The sequence below is a fragment of the Lontra canadensis genome, unplaced genomic scaffold (assembly GCF_010015895.1).
Source record: "Lontra canadensis isolate GAN:19392208 unplaced genomic scaffold, GSC_riverotter_1.0 scaffold57, whole genome shotgun sequence".
Classification (NCBI taxonomy): Eukaryota; Metazoa; Chordata; class Mammalia; order Carnivora; family Mustelidae; genus Lontra; species Lontra canadensis.
In genome coordinates this window covers 4,603,166-4,619,185 of record NW_022631051.1, presented here as the reverse complement: position 1 = coordinate 4,619,185, position 16,020 = coordinate 4,603,166, and the positions used below count along the sequence as shown (strand labels likewise).

At 40.4% G+C, this 16,020-nt stretch overlaps 1 protein-coding gene across 10 annotated transcripts in view; it reads right to left on the bottom strand.

Moving 5' to 3' along the window:
• Positions 1 to 16,020, bottom strand: part of PTPRM (protein tyrosine phosphatase receptor type M) — a 765,571-nt gene that overhangs the window by 232,169 nt on the left and 517,382 nt on the right. The window lies entirely within an intron of this gene.

Sequence of the window (16,020 nt, the reverse complement as noted above, 5' to 3'; positions counted from 1 at the left end):
TATATAATCTTGATATAAGAAGTGAAATTAAACCATTGCAGAGACGAATAAAATCCCAGGCAAAAGCTGATATGCTGGTATGAGCTCTGACCAAGAGCTCCAATTGAGTAAACCGTTATAATTAATAATAAACCATAATTAATAATTGCATCATTAGAAATACCAATAGGTAAATTAAACTGAACATCAATTACATCGCTAAATTGATGTATTGCTTGAATATTTACTAGAGTAAATGGAAAACTCATCAGAGATACGAAGAGATGTGCTGAACAGATGCCATTTATTAACTCCAGTTCAAGTGCCAAGCTTACTTGCAAAGATTGTTTCTGAGATAGTTATTTACTCTCCTAAATGAAAACAGCATGTGAAAGAAAACTTCAGAACCACTCCGTATTTTTCCAACTTCATATTCAATGTCTAAAAATGTTATTCAATGCAATAATCTATAAGCTTTCTTAATGGAGTTCTATTAAAGTGAGTCGTCTAGTGCCCCCTGGAGAACAGATCAAAGAGAGGTGTCCACATTTAAACCAAGGACAGTGAGGAACAAAGGAACCCCAAACGGCCAGGACAATAAAGGGAGCCTGGCATTTATTCCATGGCGCAGGGCTACAGGGAAGAGCAGAGTAGGTTATACACTGCTTTGGGCTATTACTGCTTCAAATAAAGTAGTTGTCTTTGAAAATGCAGTAACTTTTTCATCATTATCATCATCACCATCATTGCCAGGAGCACGATAATAGCCTGGGCCATGCTGATGCAGTTGATATCCCAAAGACGGGCAAATGGAAAATATCATCTGTGGGGGACTCATTACAGGTCTTGACATGTGATAGAATAATAACGTTCCTCTCACGCTCTGGTGCTCCTGGAAACCACAGCGTGCACATGGTGTCCATGTAAATAACACCCTCCATAGTGTCAAGAAATCCATTCATTTCCCAGAAAGTTCAATTTGGAGCCTCTCAGAGGGACTGCAGCTTTCAAATTTGGGAGTGGCAGTGGCCCAGATTAATTACCTAGTTCTCTTGAAAGACCAGAGGGCCCTAAAACAATCTTCTATTGGAATAACAGCAGAGCATAAAGGAAGTTACCAGCAACTGCCAATTCCTCCTCTTTACCCTGAGCCTGCTTGGTGCAGGTCCTTTGTATCTGTCATTGTATTTGTTCTCCCAAGGCCTACCATGAGGCTAAGAAAAGTAATCTCTCTGTTTTGGAGATAGGGAAGCTGAGGTTTAGAGTTTAAGAGATTACCCCCCCCCCCCCCCCCCCCCCCCCCCGCAAAGCCTGGACCTTGGACTCGCTACCTTTTATCTAGAGTAAATGCAACAAACAAACAAACAACAAAAACTAAAGTGAATGTTTTCTAAATTATACGCACTGGGATCTGGAGTTCTTACGTGAACCACCCTATTAAAATCTGATGCAGAGATGCATTAGGCCCAGATTCCTGGCAGATATGTTTCAAAACTGCCCTGGGAAACCATGTGGTTTTGAAAATGTCCTGAAGTCTAAACCTGAGGGCCCTCAACTCACTGTTACTTGTGAGCTGGTCAAAGGGACCGTGATACTTACACTTTCCCATCACTTGTACCCATAAGGGCAGATGAGAAGATGAGCAACTGAGATTTATCCTAAGTGACCTACCACTGGCAGGAAATTTCTTCTTTTCAAATAAAGCATGCAGATGTTGCATTTTACTCAAGGACATATTAATTTTTAATAAAAATACTGTTTTGAATGATTTATCAGCAAGGAAAGTGATAGCCCCTTGGTCCTGTACCTCCATGAAATCATGGATTCCCATTTGACAAGCATATGAGATGGGAAAGTGGCAAGAAAAACACTACAGTTCCACCAAGGAGAGCAACCTCTCTTCCCCTGGCCCCTAGCACAGCTTTCCCACAGTGAGAACCCTGACCAGACATAAAACCAAATAAAGTAACTGATCCTAGACTACATCCTGTAATGGAGGAGGGAAATGTCACAAAAAGCATTTTAGGTTTGGAAAACTGGAATAAGAAAGTAAAGTACTGAGTTAAAGTAAATCCATTAAGTTGATAACTCTAGTATGATTATATAATAGAATATCTCTGTCCTTAGCAAGTATGCACTCAAATATTTAGGGGTGAAGGTTCATGACATGGGTAAGTTGTTCTTGAATCCTTCAGAAAAAAGCCATATGTGTGTGGGCACACACGTGTGGGGAGAGAGCAAATGACAGAACAAATAGGGTAAAATGTTTCCAACAGATGAATGGGATAAAGGATATACCAGTATTCTCTGTGATATTTTTATTTTTGTAACTTAAAGTTTAACATTATTTACAAATAAAAAGTAAATGTGTTTTCTGTTAAGAAAAAAAGTAAAAGAAAAGAAAAAGAATGTATGGTGGCCAAGCTAGAAATGCCAGGGTTTGAGAACGAATTGGATATCACCCAAGATCCTCTCACCTTGGCAACTATGACATTTCTAAAAGTTGTATGTATGTATGTGTGTGTGTGTGTATGTGTTGGGGTGTGTGGTTGGGAAATTTTAACCTGCTAGAATTTTAGAAGCCCTTCTTTTTAAAGACTTTAGGCCTTCCTCTTAGCCCACTGGAGTCAATGATGAACACGTCTTGGCATTGACCGATATTGTCAAGATGGCAAATGAAATCTGTCCCTGTTGGAAGGACTGTGCTTTTCTCCTTTCACTTGCCCATCCTGATTGTCCCCTGATTCTTTTACAAGGTCAACAAAGCATTTAAAATAAGAATTCTTTCTTTGAAAGGGACATTTATTCATTCTAGATCTAACCTCAATGTTTTCTCAATCTGCTACCTCTTCTGTAGTGCTGTGTCAAGATCATGAAGGAATTTCTGACTCCTTTCCATCCTGAGTACATATATTGGATCACATCCACAGATGTTGTAAAAAACCCCTCTCACAAATAATAAGTATTTTACAGTGTTCTAAAGATACTTATTTATAAAAGAAACTAGCTCGAAGCCAACCAAAAAGTTAATTGCACGACAGCAGAACATGGCCCTTTGTCTACAAATTCTGAATGAATTTCACAGATGCCTTACACCTAAAACTGTCAGAATTAATCTTGGTGCCTTATATTCTAAATTGTAGTGACATTTGTCTAAAACAAAGGATGAAAATCAGAATATCAGGATTGATATCTATGAACAAGTAGATGCTTTTGAACATCTACTATGTTTCTGGTTTCGTGCTGGACACTAGGTTGAAGAGAAAGACCTAGAGAAATAGACAGTGTCACTCAATTTTGATAAATATTTTTAAAATATCCAGGACTTTTCCATGTTTACTCATATCAAGGATGAATTAATTTAATTTCACTATAAAATTTAATATCTTTCCTTAGAAAAAAGGCAAGGATAATTCAACTCATCAATATGAAATCTTTCATGCAAAAATCTTGAACTAGTTTTCAAACTGATGCACTTTCTTTTTCACAATGTATTGAATCTCTTACCAAAGGCTTGGTTTATTTTGAGCTCAAAACTTTATTGCAGCATCTGTGTTGGACCTGTACAATGCCCTAGATTCATATTGAAATTAAAAGGTAAATTTCCTAAAATATAAAATTTCAATTTGAACTTTTCAAGACAGAATGCTCTATGCCATAAGCAAATAAAAGACAGTTAAATACATTGTTATATTTTCCTTTATCACCCTGCTGATAGAAGGGAAAACACAAAAGGATATTGAAAAATGAAGTTGTTCTCTTATATTGAAAATTGCTACACAGAAATTCTTAAGTTTATGTAGCAAAAATGGAAAACAATACTATTTTGGTGCAATATACATCTTTTAAAATATATTATTTCTGAAACTAAATGCTTGACATTTGACTCAGTATTTCCTTCCCCAAAATGACAAGGAAAAAGCAACAGAATCTCCCATGGCAGTCCTGTATCCCCTCACCATTTTCTTGTAACTATACTGTTTTATAGATGAAACTGCCATAGCAAAATGACAAATATAACACATAAAAGAACAAAAAGGGGTAATAAATCACCAGTGACACTACAGCCCATTAAAATGCATTCCGCTGGTGTTGCACAAAGAATAAAAATTTCCTCTCACTTTATATTCTTTGCGGCTGAAAAGGAAATTTTTAGAATCCTCAAGCAACCTTTATAAGAGATGCTGAAATTCCAACCAAATTCTCCCCTCACTAACTTTCCATATTGGCCTCCATGGATATATCCAAAGTATATATAGCACTGATGTGTAGTATATACATTCCCCCCTTCACTGTTTGAAAAGAGAGTGCCTAAGATAAGGTGGCACATGAACTTCTAGTCACCCATAGCGATATGATAATGTACCTGACAAATGAGGATACCTGATTAATTGGAAAATGGTAGCTTTAATTCAGCCACTGTTTCCAATAAATGGATTAGCAGCTTAAATGAAGAGTTTGGCTATTTTTATTTATAGGAAAGCCTAAAGGAGGCATTATCTTCCCTTTATTTTTACCCAAAATTCTCTCTAAAGATTAAATCAAAGCTCCTGACACTGAGACAGAATCTATCATACAGGTACTATTTTTTGGAGCACAGCTGAATATATGTCAACTTATTTCATTAAACATTTACCATTATTACAAATGGTTCAAGATACTAGTAAATTTTTTTTTTTCGTGGAATATTTAGTCAACTGTTTATGTTGGGTTTTTTGTTTGTTTGTTTATGTTGGTTTTAACAAAGATCCTTGGTATCCCTGAGAGGAACATTGCACTTTTTGGATTTTGAATTCTCTGCATCTCTTAACACAGAGCTAATTACACATCAAGCTTCCCAAGGGGACAAGAAACTCTTCACATAAGGGATGAATGAGTGACATTTTTCTCCTACAGTATGGACAGTGGACATGTTGGGAGCTGGGCAGAGCCTATGTCCCTAAAGCTAAGTATTTCAGGGATGGCAAAGTTATAATTTAGTTCTATCAGACTGGAACTGCATGTCCCACTTGCTAACAAACCATGGGATGGCTATATGACACTTGGCCCAGCCCTTGCCTCCCCGAGTCCCACTTCTTCTGATGGCAGCCATAGCTGGGGGCTCCTCTGTGGTACAGATATTACTTTTCTTAAAAGAAACTGGGGTGTGGAAATTGGTTCATGCCTTTAAAGGAATTTTAACTTTTACACATGAATTCATTCCACCAGAAATTTTAGCTGGTCTCTGAGTGTCTTTCAAGTGCCAAGCACTGAGTGGCGGGTTGTAGGAAGTATCAAGATAAAAGAAATAGAGCCCCTGTAGTAGTAGATAAAAATATTTCTACATATATTTCCTAGTCGACAAAATTAACAGTCTCCAACACAACATTTTATGAGTCTAATGACTGAACTCTTAAAAGGACAAAATATAAGTGTCTGCAGCGAACGGTGGTGAGATTTTATCTGAGTGACCATATATTCAAATAATATTGCTGAGTTTTATTATCCTTTATGTTCTTTGTCAATTTTGATTCATATGAATACCCTGGTAAATAGCTCTCAAAATAAATGAAGTGGGTAACTCATGCAAGAGGTTGAATGAAACTATTCCATCTCAAAGGTACTTAGAGCGTTCCTTTGATATGTTTGAACTTGTCACTTAAATTCCCTACCACGTGCTCTTCCATGCTGATTGCAGATTATCAAGACCCCAGGGCCGGAGCTGAGGCTCTATCTATTTGCTGGCATTTAGCTCTTCTGTTCATACCCGTTCCCTCTGTTCTTTTTTCTCTAGGCTGCTGGACAATCTTCCATTTCTTAGAGTTTTCTTCCAATCTTTAGCCTATTTCATCTGCCCTCCAATGTTTCTAGTGTGGCTGAAGTGTACAGTGCAACCTTGAATCTGTCGACCTCTGAAAATACCTCAATGGCTGCCCATTGCTTATAGGATCAACATGAAAGTCCTTCATGTAACTTCTGAGGTCTCAGTTGGCCTCTGTCTGTCTGTACAAGTTGACCACTCATCACACATCCTTTTTGCAGGATGTTCTCTGCTCTCCAGCCACGAGGGCCTTTTTTTTTTTTTTTTTTTGTGATATTTCATTCTTCGTCATGCTACTTTCCACCACTGGACCGTTGCATTTGCTGTTTCTGCCACTGACTAAGCTCAAATTCAGGAAACAATCACACCATCTTCAAGCTGTATCCAGTCCTCTGAACTACTCAGTATGGTTAAAATACAATTTTAGTTACCACTTCATTTCTAAATAGAGAACCCTGGGTTTATAGAAGGGCAAATGCAGCCTATCTGCACTTAGGCCAGTCCCAGCTTATTGTTGCTAAAGAGTACCAAAGATCCATTGGCTGGGTCTGACAGGTGGAGGTAGAGAAGTGGTCAGATGCAGTTTAGGAAGTGGGAGGAAACAAACAATGTTGGTGTGAGTGGGTAGACCATTCTCTAAAACAATTAAATTAAAATTAAATCTTTCTTGCTAAAATAAATGGCTGATTTAAGTTGTACTTTTTAAAAATAGGTTGAAAACTATGGGTCTGTTTTATTTGCAGTGCAAAGGTCTACTGAATCAAATACATACATATATATATATATATATATATATATATATACATATATATTTATATTTATATTATTTTAAAGAAGAGATGAATTTTGTGACTAACATAAAATCAGTCCAAAGTAAGCAAAATAAAAAGATTCAAAAGTTTCTCCTTCTCATCAAAATTTATTCAAACTTTACTAACAATATGGTGAAAGCTATAAAATACCTGGGACTAAATTTAACAAGGAAGGTCATCAACTGTTCAGTCATTTGGTAAATAATGTGGAACACCTGCTAGGTGCCCATGCGCTACACTGGGAATAAGACAGAGAGAGCCCTGCCTCCCCCTTCTTCCGGGAGGAGACAGTCATTGGCAACTGCACAAAGAAGCAGAGTAACGGGCAGGACAATGGCAGGGGGCCAAGAAGGCACTGTGTTTCAGTATGGTGGTCTAGGGAGGCTATTTTGAGGGAAGAACCTCCACACTGAATTCTGAACTTTGAGAAGGAGCTAGAAATATGAAGATTAGGGTTAGAGTTTCAGTCTGAAGGAAGAGGAAGTGCAAACTGCTGGTGTGGGATCCAGCTTGATTCTTTGATGAGAAAGGAGATCAGCACTGAGTGTGGGAAGTGTTAGAAGGCAAGGGCCAGGTGTGAGAGGAGCCAGACCATGCGCCCCCCCACTTTGCTACAACATGACATTTAGAATTTATGCAAGTGCAGTAGGAAGCTATTCAAGGGCATTAAGAAGAGGAGTGATGGAATGAGACTTCAATTTCCAAAAGTCAGTCCAGTTGCCATGTGGCAAATGAGTCAACAGGGATCCACGAGAGTATTTAAAATGTGTGGGTGATGGTCCAGACTGGTGTGGTGGCCACAAGAAGGTGAGATGCCATTGAACCTAGAATATATTTTTAGAGGGAGAACTGACAAGACCGGGTAATGCAGAAAACTCCAAATTTGTATTACAAGTCTTATAAGATTTGAATTGATGGAGAGATTTGCCATATTTCTACAGTCAGGATAATATTTAGATTTGTTAAGATCCCAGTGAGAACCTCAGTGGCATTTTTTGAACCTGACTGCCTGGTGTGAACTTGACTACCTTCTCAGTGCCTACGATATATCACAAAATAGCAGATGAAGATTCCTGTCCTCAAAGGCTTGTATTCTATGAGGGGGGAAAGACAGGAGCAAACAGAAATAAGCACATAAGGTGAGGAGGGTTATAAAAAGGAAGAAAGTAGCAGCCTAAGGGGACAAATTGTGAGGAGAGGCTGGGGAGAGATCTCATGGAAGGCTGCAGTAGGAAGAAGGGTGAGTATTCATGGCCGACCTTGTTGAGAAGGTGGATTTGAGCAAGGAGTACTAGATGTAGGAGGGTTAGTCAAGTTGATGTCTGAGGGAGAATATTCCCAAGCAAGGGGAAAGTGGGAGCAAAGGTGGAAGGAGGAAGCATGGCAGATATGGCCAAAGAGAACAACAGGGAGGTCAGGGCAACGGATGTGGAATCAGTGTTAACAACAGATGTGTTAGTGCAGTGGGGAAGACATCTAAGGCTCTAGGCCATCATAAGGACTGATAAAGTAAACAAGGAGGCATCAGTGGGGAGGGATTTTTGACAAAGAGTATGGGGAGAATTCTAGTTCTATCAGGTAATAAAATATCATAAAAGCCATCATAATAAAAAATTATGATAAATATGTAGGAAGACCCAAAGAGGACCATGACAAAATCTATACGTGTATCTTAACATGTGACAATATGGCATTTCAATTCTGTAAGAAAATTACTGTTTATTTAATAATGAGAGCCAGTCTAACTGCTGTCTCTCTGGAAGAAGCTAGACCTCTCCCTACACTCCCTACTACACCACACCATATCAGTGGTCATTTCCAGATGGATTCGAGAACTAAAATTCAGGGGACTGGTTGAATAATCACAGAGATGTGAACACCTTCTCAGGAAAAACAATAACCTTGGAGAAATAAAGGAACATGGGAACATATTGATTATTTGAAAATGCAAACTTCTTTAAGCCAAAAGACACTGTGGAGTCGAAACAAGAGTGACTGACGGGAATAAGTATGAACGAACAGAGAAGAAGAAATGCAAATGGCCAATGACTATAGGCCAGGATGCCTGGCTTCGGGAAAGGTCAGGAGAATCCCATCTTCACGCACCATACCGGAAGCATGAGGTGGTAAGTATCAGAGTGTGTGGAGCTGTGGGAAGGGGTGCTATGCAGGAACTTGGGAATGAATTGCTACGATGTGGAAGGAAAGAAATATGGCCAGTTGTACATAAAAAATGAACTTGGCCTTTGACACCAATTTGGGAATCACTGAGAAATAAATGTTATAATGGAAAGAACACATACAAGGTTCTTTATTCCAGTTTCTTATGTTATTTATCCAGTTTTTTATTTTATTTATCCAGTTATTTATTTTACTTTATTTTTTCCAGTTATTTTATTTTATTCCAGTTATTTTATTTTATTTATCCAGTTATTTATCCAGTTTGTGGTGGTGATTATTGTTGTTAGCAGGAAAAAAAAATTGGTGAAAATCTGAATGTCCCTGAACAAGGGGCTGAGTGAAAAGATCATCACATGGCCCTACAGAAGAACAATCTTCAACTTGGTAAACGAATGTCTTAAGATTGACATATTTTGGTTTGAAGGAGAATTCATCAGCTATTAAATGTAAAATACAAGTGGCAGAGCTAAGTATATAAGTGATAGTGAACATGTCTGGATATATTTTTATATCTATATATTTTTGAAGATTTTTTTTTTGTCAGAAAGAGAGAGAGAGAGCACAAGCAGGGAGAGTGGAAGAAGGAGAAGTAGGCTCCCTGCTGAGCAGGAAGCCCGATGTGGGACTCGATCTCAGGAACCCAGATCATGACCTGAGCCGAAGGCAGTTGCTTAAACGACTGAGCTACCCAGGCACTCCTATATTTTTTTTTTTAAGATTTTATTTATTTATTTGGCAGGCAGAGAGGCAGGCAAAGAGAGAGAGGCGGAAGCAGGCTCCCCATGGAGCAGAGAGTCCGATGTGGGGCTCGATCCCAGGACCCTAAGATCATGACCTGAGCTGAAGGCAGAGGCTTTAACTCACTGAGCTACCCAGGCGCTCCTTTATTTATATATTTTTATGTAGAGAGAAAGACCTCTATTATAGGGGCTGGGGATGAGGTCAGTACAGACACAGGATACAATTGTTCAGTATATCGGAGTTTTTATAAGCTTTGTTCACTGGCATATCCCAAGAGCTTAGCACAGTGTCTACCGTATGTAGCAGACACAGGAAACATGTGCTTGATGAATCAATGAAGGAATGAAAGGGTTTGTGTTGTTCCCATAATTGAAGAGTGTACTGAGGCAGAAAAACACTAATAGGTCACATTTATTGAGGGTTTGCTAAATACTTCACTTGCTCCATTTAATCCTCACAACTTTACTGTGAGTAAAACTGAAATTCCCATTTCACTGATGAGCAAACTGAGCCACAGAGATCTGAAGTAACTTGCCCAAGGTCCCTCTGCTGGTAGACGACATAGCTGGGATTTGAACCTGACTGATTTAGTACTCATGTTCCCACCCGCCATGCTACCCATAACTGTTCTACCGTGAGTTGGTTCCCAGCCCAGAGGCCTGTGTGAGAGGAATCCCATGGAAACCCACAAAGCACTGTTTGAGAACGACTGGATTAGACAATGTATAGGGTTTCCACTGCAGATGGTCTCTGGCAACTGACTAATGAGCATCTATGGAACAAGGATTTGAGGTCCTTACCTTTCCTCATGTACCTCCCCCTGCAGTCACCACCAAATTTAGATCCTAATTTGGGCTTCCTGCCTAGCGTCAGCCCTTGCCTAGGGCTCAAAATCCATGAGCTGAGACAAACAGGATCTAGCACTCTCCTTCATTCTTTGTAAAGATGGCAGGAGAAACGTGTTCTGGAAAGATGGTGTTAGGGCTTCAGGGTATACTTAAATTTGATCTTTGCTACAGATCCCACTTATCAGTTAGGTTCTGAGAAATCTCCCTGGGCTATTGCTGGTGAACCTCAATTATGGTTTTTGTTCCTAAGGAAAAGGTGGCTTCTGGGACCCAACAGCTAGGACCCGCAGGGCTGTGAGGAAGGCCGAACTTGCCATGGCTGGCAAAGGGCAGCCCACCTAGGACAGAGGGCACAGCAATGGAAGGGGAGGCCTGAGCTGGCTGTCTTGGGCTCGGGGCTGAGGGAAGAGCTGGGTGGGAGCAGAGGGCAGTGTCCTATAAATGTGTATGCAGGGGACATTCACTGATCAGCGGGAGACGTCAAGGTGAGGGGAAAAGCACCAACCTTGAGTAGAATTAATCTGCCTGTTCTGCCATTTGTCAAGCAACACTTGAAGTGTGAAGATAGGAGCCAGGCAAGCAGGTGATGGGATTTCTCAGGCTGGGAACCAGGATGATAGGTGGTGAAGGCAAGTGGGCAAGGAGCCCAGAGCATCCAGGTGTCAATAAAAACCCACCCGAGGGCGCCTGAGTGGCTCAGTGGGTTAAGCCTCTGCCTTCAGCTCAGGTCATGATCCCAGGGTCCTGGGATTGAGCCCAGCATCGGGCTCCCTGCTCAGCAGGGAGCCTGTTTCTCCCTCTGCCTGCTGCTCTGCCTACTTCTGCTCTCTCTTGCTCTGTCAAATAAAAAAAAAAAAAAAAAAAACAAAACCCACCCGAAAGGGCTGTGTGGGGCGTCCAGGCCGGGTGGGAAGTAAGTGAGGCCTGAGGGGCCCAGAAAGGGACAGAGGAGAGCGTGGAGGGCACGGAGGGCTAAGAGGGAGAAGTTCAAACAGATGCTGAGGTTAGAAGAGCCCAGGGCTCAAGTCACAAGGCCTGGAATCTGATTTCTCTCCCTGACTTGACTGCATTTCAGTCCTTTGGGGCCCGTGGAGGTGTTTAATCCCTTTGCATTTCCTTTTCTCAACTGAGAAGACTGACGGTGTTCTCTCAGTGAAATAAGGCCTGTGCAAGTCTCCAGCACAGAGCCCAGAACACAGAAGGTTCTCGTACATTCAGAGGCTTGACTTCTTCAGTGGGATAGAGTTCAGGTACTTCCATGTTTTAGACTTTACATTAAAAAGAAAAAAACTCCACTGAGGTGCCAGGGTGGCTTAGTCAGTTATAGGTCCGACTTGTGATTTCGGGTCAGGTCATGATCTCATGGTCATAGGATGGTGCTCTGTGTCGGGCTTGCCTCCGAGAGGAGTATGCTTGAGATTCTCCCCTTCTCCCTCTGCCCCTACCCCCATGTGTACATGCTCCTAAATAAATAAATAAATAAATAAATAAAATAAAATAAAACTCTGTTTGTTTCAAGAGCTACATTAAGGAGAAAAAGAAATTCTTTGGAATTTATCTCATGATCACTTTGCCTGCACATTGGCAAGATTCTCTCTGTGACCAAACTCCAGCCGGCTCCTCTGAACTCTACCTTCCCTAGTCCTCAACCTTGGCCTGTAAAGACTTGAACGCTGATGGTTTCTAACCACTTGAGGCTATATCCTTAGATGATCTGATCCCCCTTAAAATGCCTGCCTGAGGAAACTCGAGGCTGCCCGAAGAATTGAGGGTTTGTTCCAGTGACACCTGAAGACAGGGCCCATTTCCTAACTCCTAGGGGAGGGCAGCAACCCAACTTGGATAAATGCCAGTAAGCAAACCAGGTGGGGATCTCATGTACCAAGAAACCCTTCCTGATGGCTGTAATTTTTCACTGCCTGACTCCACTGAGCCCTTGTTTGCATCCTCCCTACCCCCTCGTTCTCCTTTTAAAACACCAGTCCCATCTGCACTAATCAAAATGGAGCCCACCTCTATCCCCTACAGTCGCTAGTTACTGAATAAAATCTGTTTTTACAGCTTTAATGTCCAGCTGTGTTTACCTTTGACAATACAGACATATGCTACATGTATATTTTTCAAAACTTGAAACTGTGTGGGAATAATTGTTGGCTAGTTCTCTCTCTTTTTTTTCCTCCAGTACTAATTATGTCTAGCAAGTAATTCTACATGCTCTGCTATATCTGATCTGTACTTGAGTCCCAGAAGTCACTTTGTTTATAAATATTCTAAGATATAGATCTTATCATATTAGATGTATGGGTGAACCAAAACAGATGATAAAAAATTTGTTTAAGGAAAACATTCTCTACAGCATTTCAGAGTTGGCTGGGTTATTAAATCATAAACAGAAATATCTTAATATAAAATAAACAGCCTACAGATATTTATAAAATTAACTAAAAGATCTTGAAGAGAAATTTCTAGCATGTACAGCTTTTAATTTTCTTCCTAAAGCAGTACTATATTGCAGACAATTAATCACATAATAAAGGGAACAAAGTAGAAACCAGAAGTATTTCCAGTTTCTAGAACTTTCTCTGTGTGCACTCTTTAGAGTGGTTTTGAGGTAGATAGTACCTTTATTCCAGTTACATATTCTGTTTCCTTTATAATCTCCTAAATCCAGTGGCTGAGTAAAGCGTTTTTTAAAGCTGTGGGTTACAACCCAAGAGTGAGAAATGAAATCAGCTTAGTAGGTAGTGACTAGAATTTTTTAAAAAACAGAATAAGATGGAACAGAATAGAACACATCAGAGTGCATCTTACTCAGTGAGTAGCCTTAGCAGTATGGTTTCTAAGGTCTATGCTTCAGTTAAACTAATGTGTCGGTATATGTGTGTATGTTGCATAATGATGTATTCTCACTCTTGACTGAGGACAACAAATTTAAAGACACACTCCCCAGCACAGTGACAGGCCTGGTCATCCAATGCACTAGCGGTCTGCGGTCTGATCTGCCTTTGCTCAATGAATCAGATCAATTAAATATAGGAGAATTCTGCTATGTCTGGCATAGTCCTGGTGCCGACATCAGGTCACCAGGGCACTTATGTTCTTTGTTAGGCGAGCGAGTGAGGGCCCACCCATGCCAGGGAAAACTCAAGCCACACATGTCATGTTCTGGGAGAGAGAGAGAACTATCTCCCTAAAGCTTCCTAGATAAGTACAGCCTTGAGCAGCCCTTGTAGGAGTATGATGTCAGCACAGATAAAACAGAATGAACAAAAACACTGCGGAGGGCATATCTATCCCTCATGTGTCTCCTGTTGGCTTCTGGAAGGGACGATATTGATTAAATAAACAAAATCACAACTGTTAAATAGGTCACAGATGTGCAGTGTTCACAACTGTCCCAGAGACCATTTCCTAAGCTGCTCCACATGACGAGAAAGGTTTGGAAATCCATGTCCTTTTCGCCCGTTAGTTACAAAACTGTCGTCTTTTACTAACTGCTAAATGACGAGCATGACAGTAAGTTTTCACTCCTAAGAGCATGTATATACATGGGTTTTGATGTGACTAATGCAAAATGCCTGATGCCAGAGCCTGGGTAACCATCCAGAAGCTCTTTATAAAAGTCAGTAGATCTATACCTGGCACACAGAAGGTGCTCAATAAATGTCAGATCGGTGATTGAACACATTAAGCCTCAAGCTTGCAGTATGACTCATGAATAAATCTATTAAAAAAGACAGTGTTACCACTATCAAAGTTGATGGCTGATGCAAATGGAAAAGGCAAAAGAAATATTACTTGATTTTGATTTTATCTGGGTTAGATTAACCATCATTAAGACCAGTGGTAAATACTGAAAAAAATATCAGGAGTAGGTTATTTTTACTGGTTTTTGAGGCTTATTCTAACACTCCATCATTTTAATCTCTAATAAACCAAAATAAATGATGGAGATCTCCTGCAGCCTTTAAATGAATGGCAGCCATACAGTACAGCAATATATGTGTCCTTCACAGACTAGTTCCCAAGTAACAAGATACGCTGGATTGGAAAGCATTGGGAAGGAGGCTGATTTATGAGGTATCTTCTTAATTATGCAAGTTTTAGAGAGAAATCTATGTTCAGAAGTCTCACTTACTTTATGTCTAGTAAACAGCATGCTTAATATGGAAGTAGTAGATACAGGCAAAGCTTGAGAACGGCACAGCATTTATTAAAGGATAGTGGGGCCAACCCATTTTTAATGATTAGCTGACAACATTGGTGCCAGCTGGGGGGTCAGACTTGCTCAAGGATCTCAGGTTACCTCCACGATGGACACCTAACCTGACCATGGGCCATGTGCAATCCTTACGTAGGAAGGTTTTAGAGTGGAAAGCTTATGTTAAGAGAGACACTACCCCTTAAGCACTTCTATTGTTTGGGAAGAGCACTTCAGAAATTCAGGGTAAGAAAGAGTCTGTAACAAGTAGGACTTGAATCCGTGAAAGAAATGTGCTTGAAAAGAAACTTGGAAGCAACAGAAGCAGAACGGTTAATAATAACTTTATAGCTTTCAGGCCCTGACAGAGGATTGGAAATGTGTAGAGAATTCCAGGGGAGGAAGAAGTAGAATTAGCCTACATTTCTTCACCTTACGAAACTCAGTCTGTACATTTCCTGAGTCTCAGTAGCTTTTATTTTCCAAAATAATAAGCTCGCAGAACAACTTAAATATTTATGAATTCTTACCATGAGTTAAGCTATACTTTTTTTCCCCTTAAACGTTAGAGAATATTCCCTTGTTGCATACACTTAAAACAATTGCTGGAGTGGAATTCTATGGAAAGTGGCAGAATGTTCTACAACCTGCCACAAACTACAACACCGATGATGTCCCTGAGACCAGAAATTGAACCCTGTCCATGTAATTCTGTCAGACATCTTGACCGTGACTTGCTTTTACTGCGGGACAAAAATTTGTCTTCTGGGGTTCTCTCACCACTCACCTTCGATCTGGAGTAATTGACTGGGCTCTTTCTTTAGGAGTTTCTGCAGATGTCCATACTCCTTTAGAGACAGTACGGATGGACAAGCTAATTTCTCTTAGTAAGTTCTCTTTCTGTGTGCTTTTCCTTCTACAGAGAATCACGCAGTTCAACTCCGTGACTCGACAGAGAATCACGCAGTTCAACTCCGTGACTCGAAGCCATTCAATTTTTTAGAAACTTCCCTAAATTATTCAATGCATTTGACTTGCAGATGTGTCACTGCTTTATATAAACACTTTGGTTCTAGAAGGAATGCAATCAGCTCTGCTGCAGTTGTAAGTACATGAAAAGCTGTTTGAACGGTGTCACCCCAAACAGCTTTGGGTGGCTCCAATTCAAGACTGCGTGTTACTAAATGTGCGTGCAACCTAGACCCTACAAGGTGGAAAGTAAACCTCCCTCACCCTCACCCTGCAAAGCCTTTTTAGGTTAATTTGCATAACGGGGCATCCATCTCTCTGTATTTTGACTGAAATCCTGTTGGATGGCATTGCTACCGCAAGTCCAGCAAATTTCATTCTGTTTAACATTAGGCTCGAAAGGAACACACCAACAGACAAACAGACAATGGAAACATGCAGTGGTGTTGTGCTTAATGCGTGGGTATAAATGCGCACACAGAAGAGGCC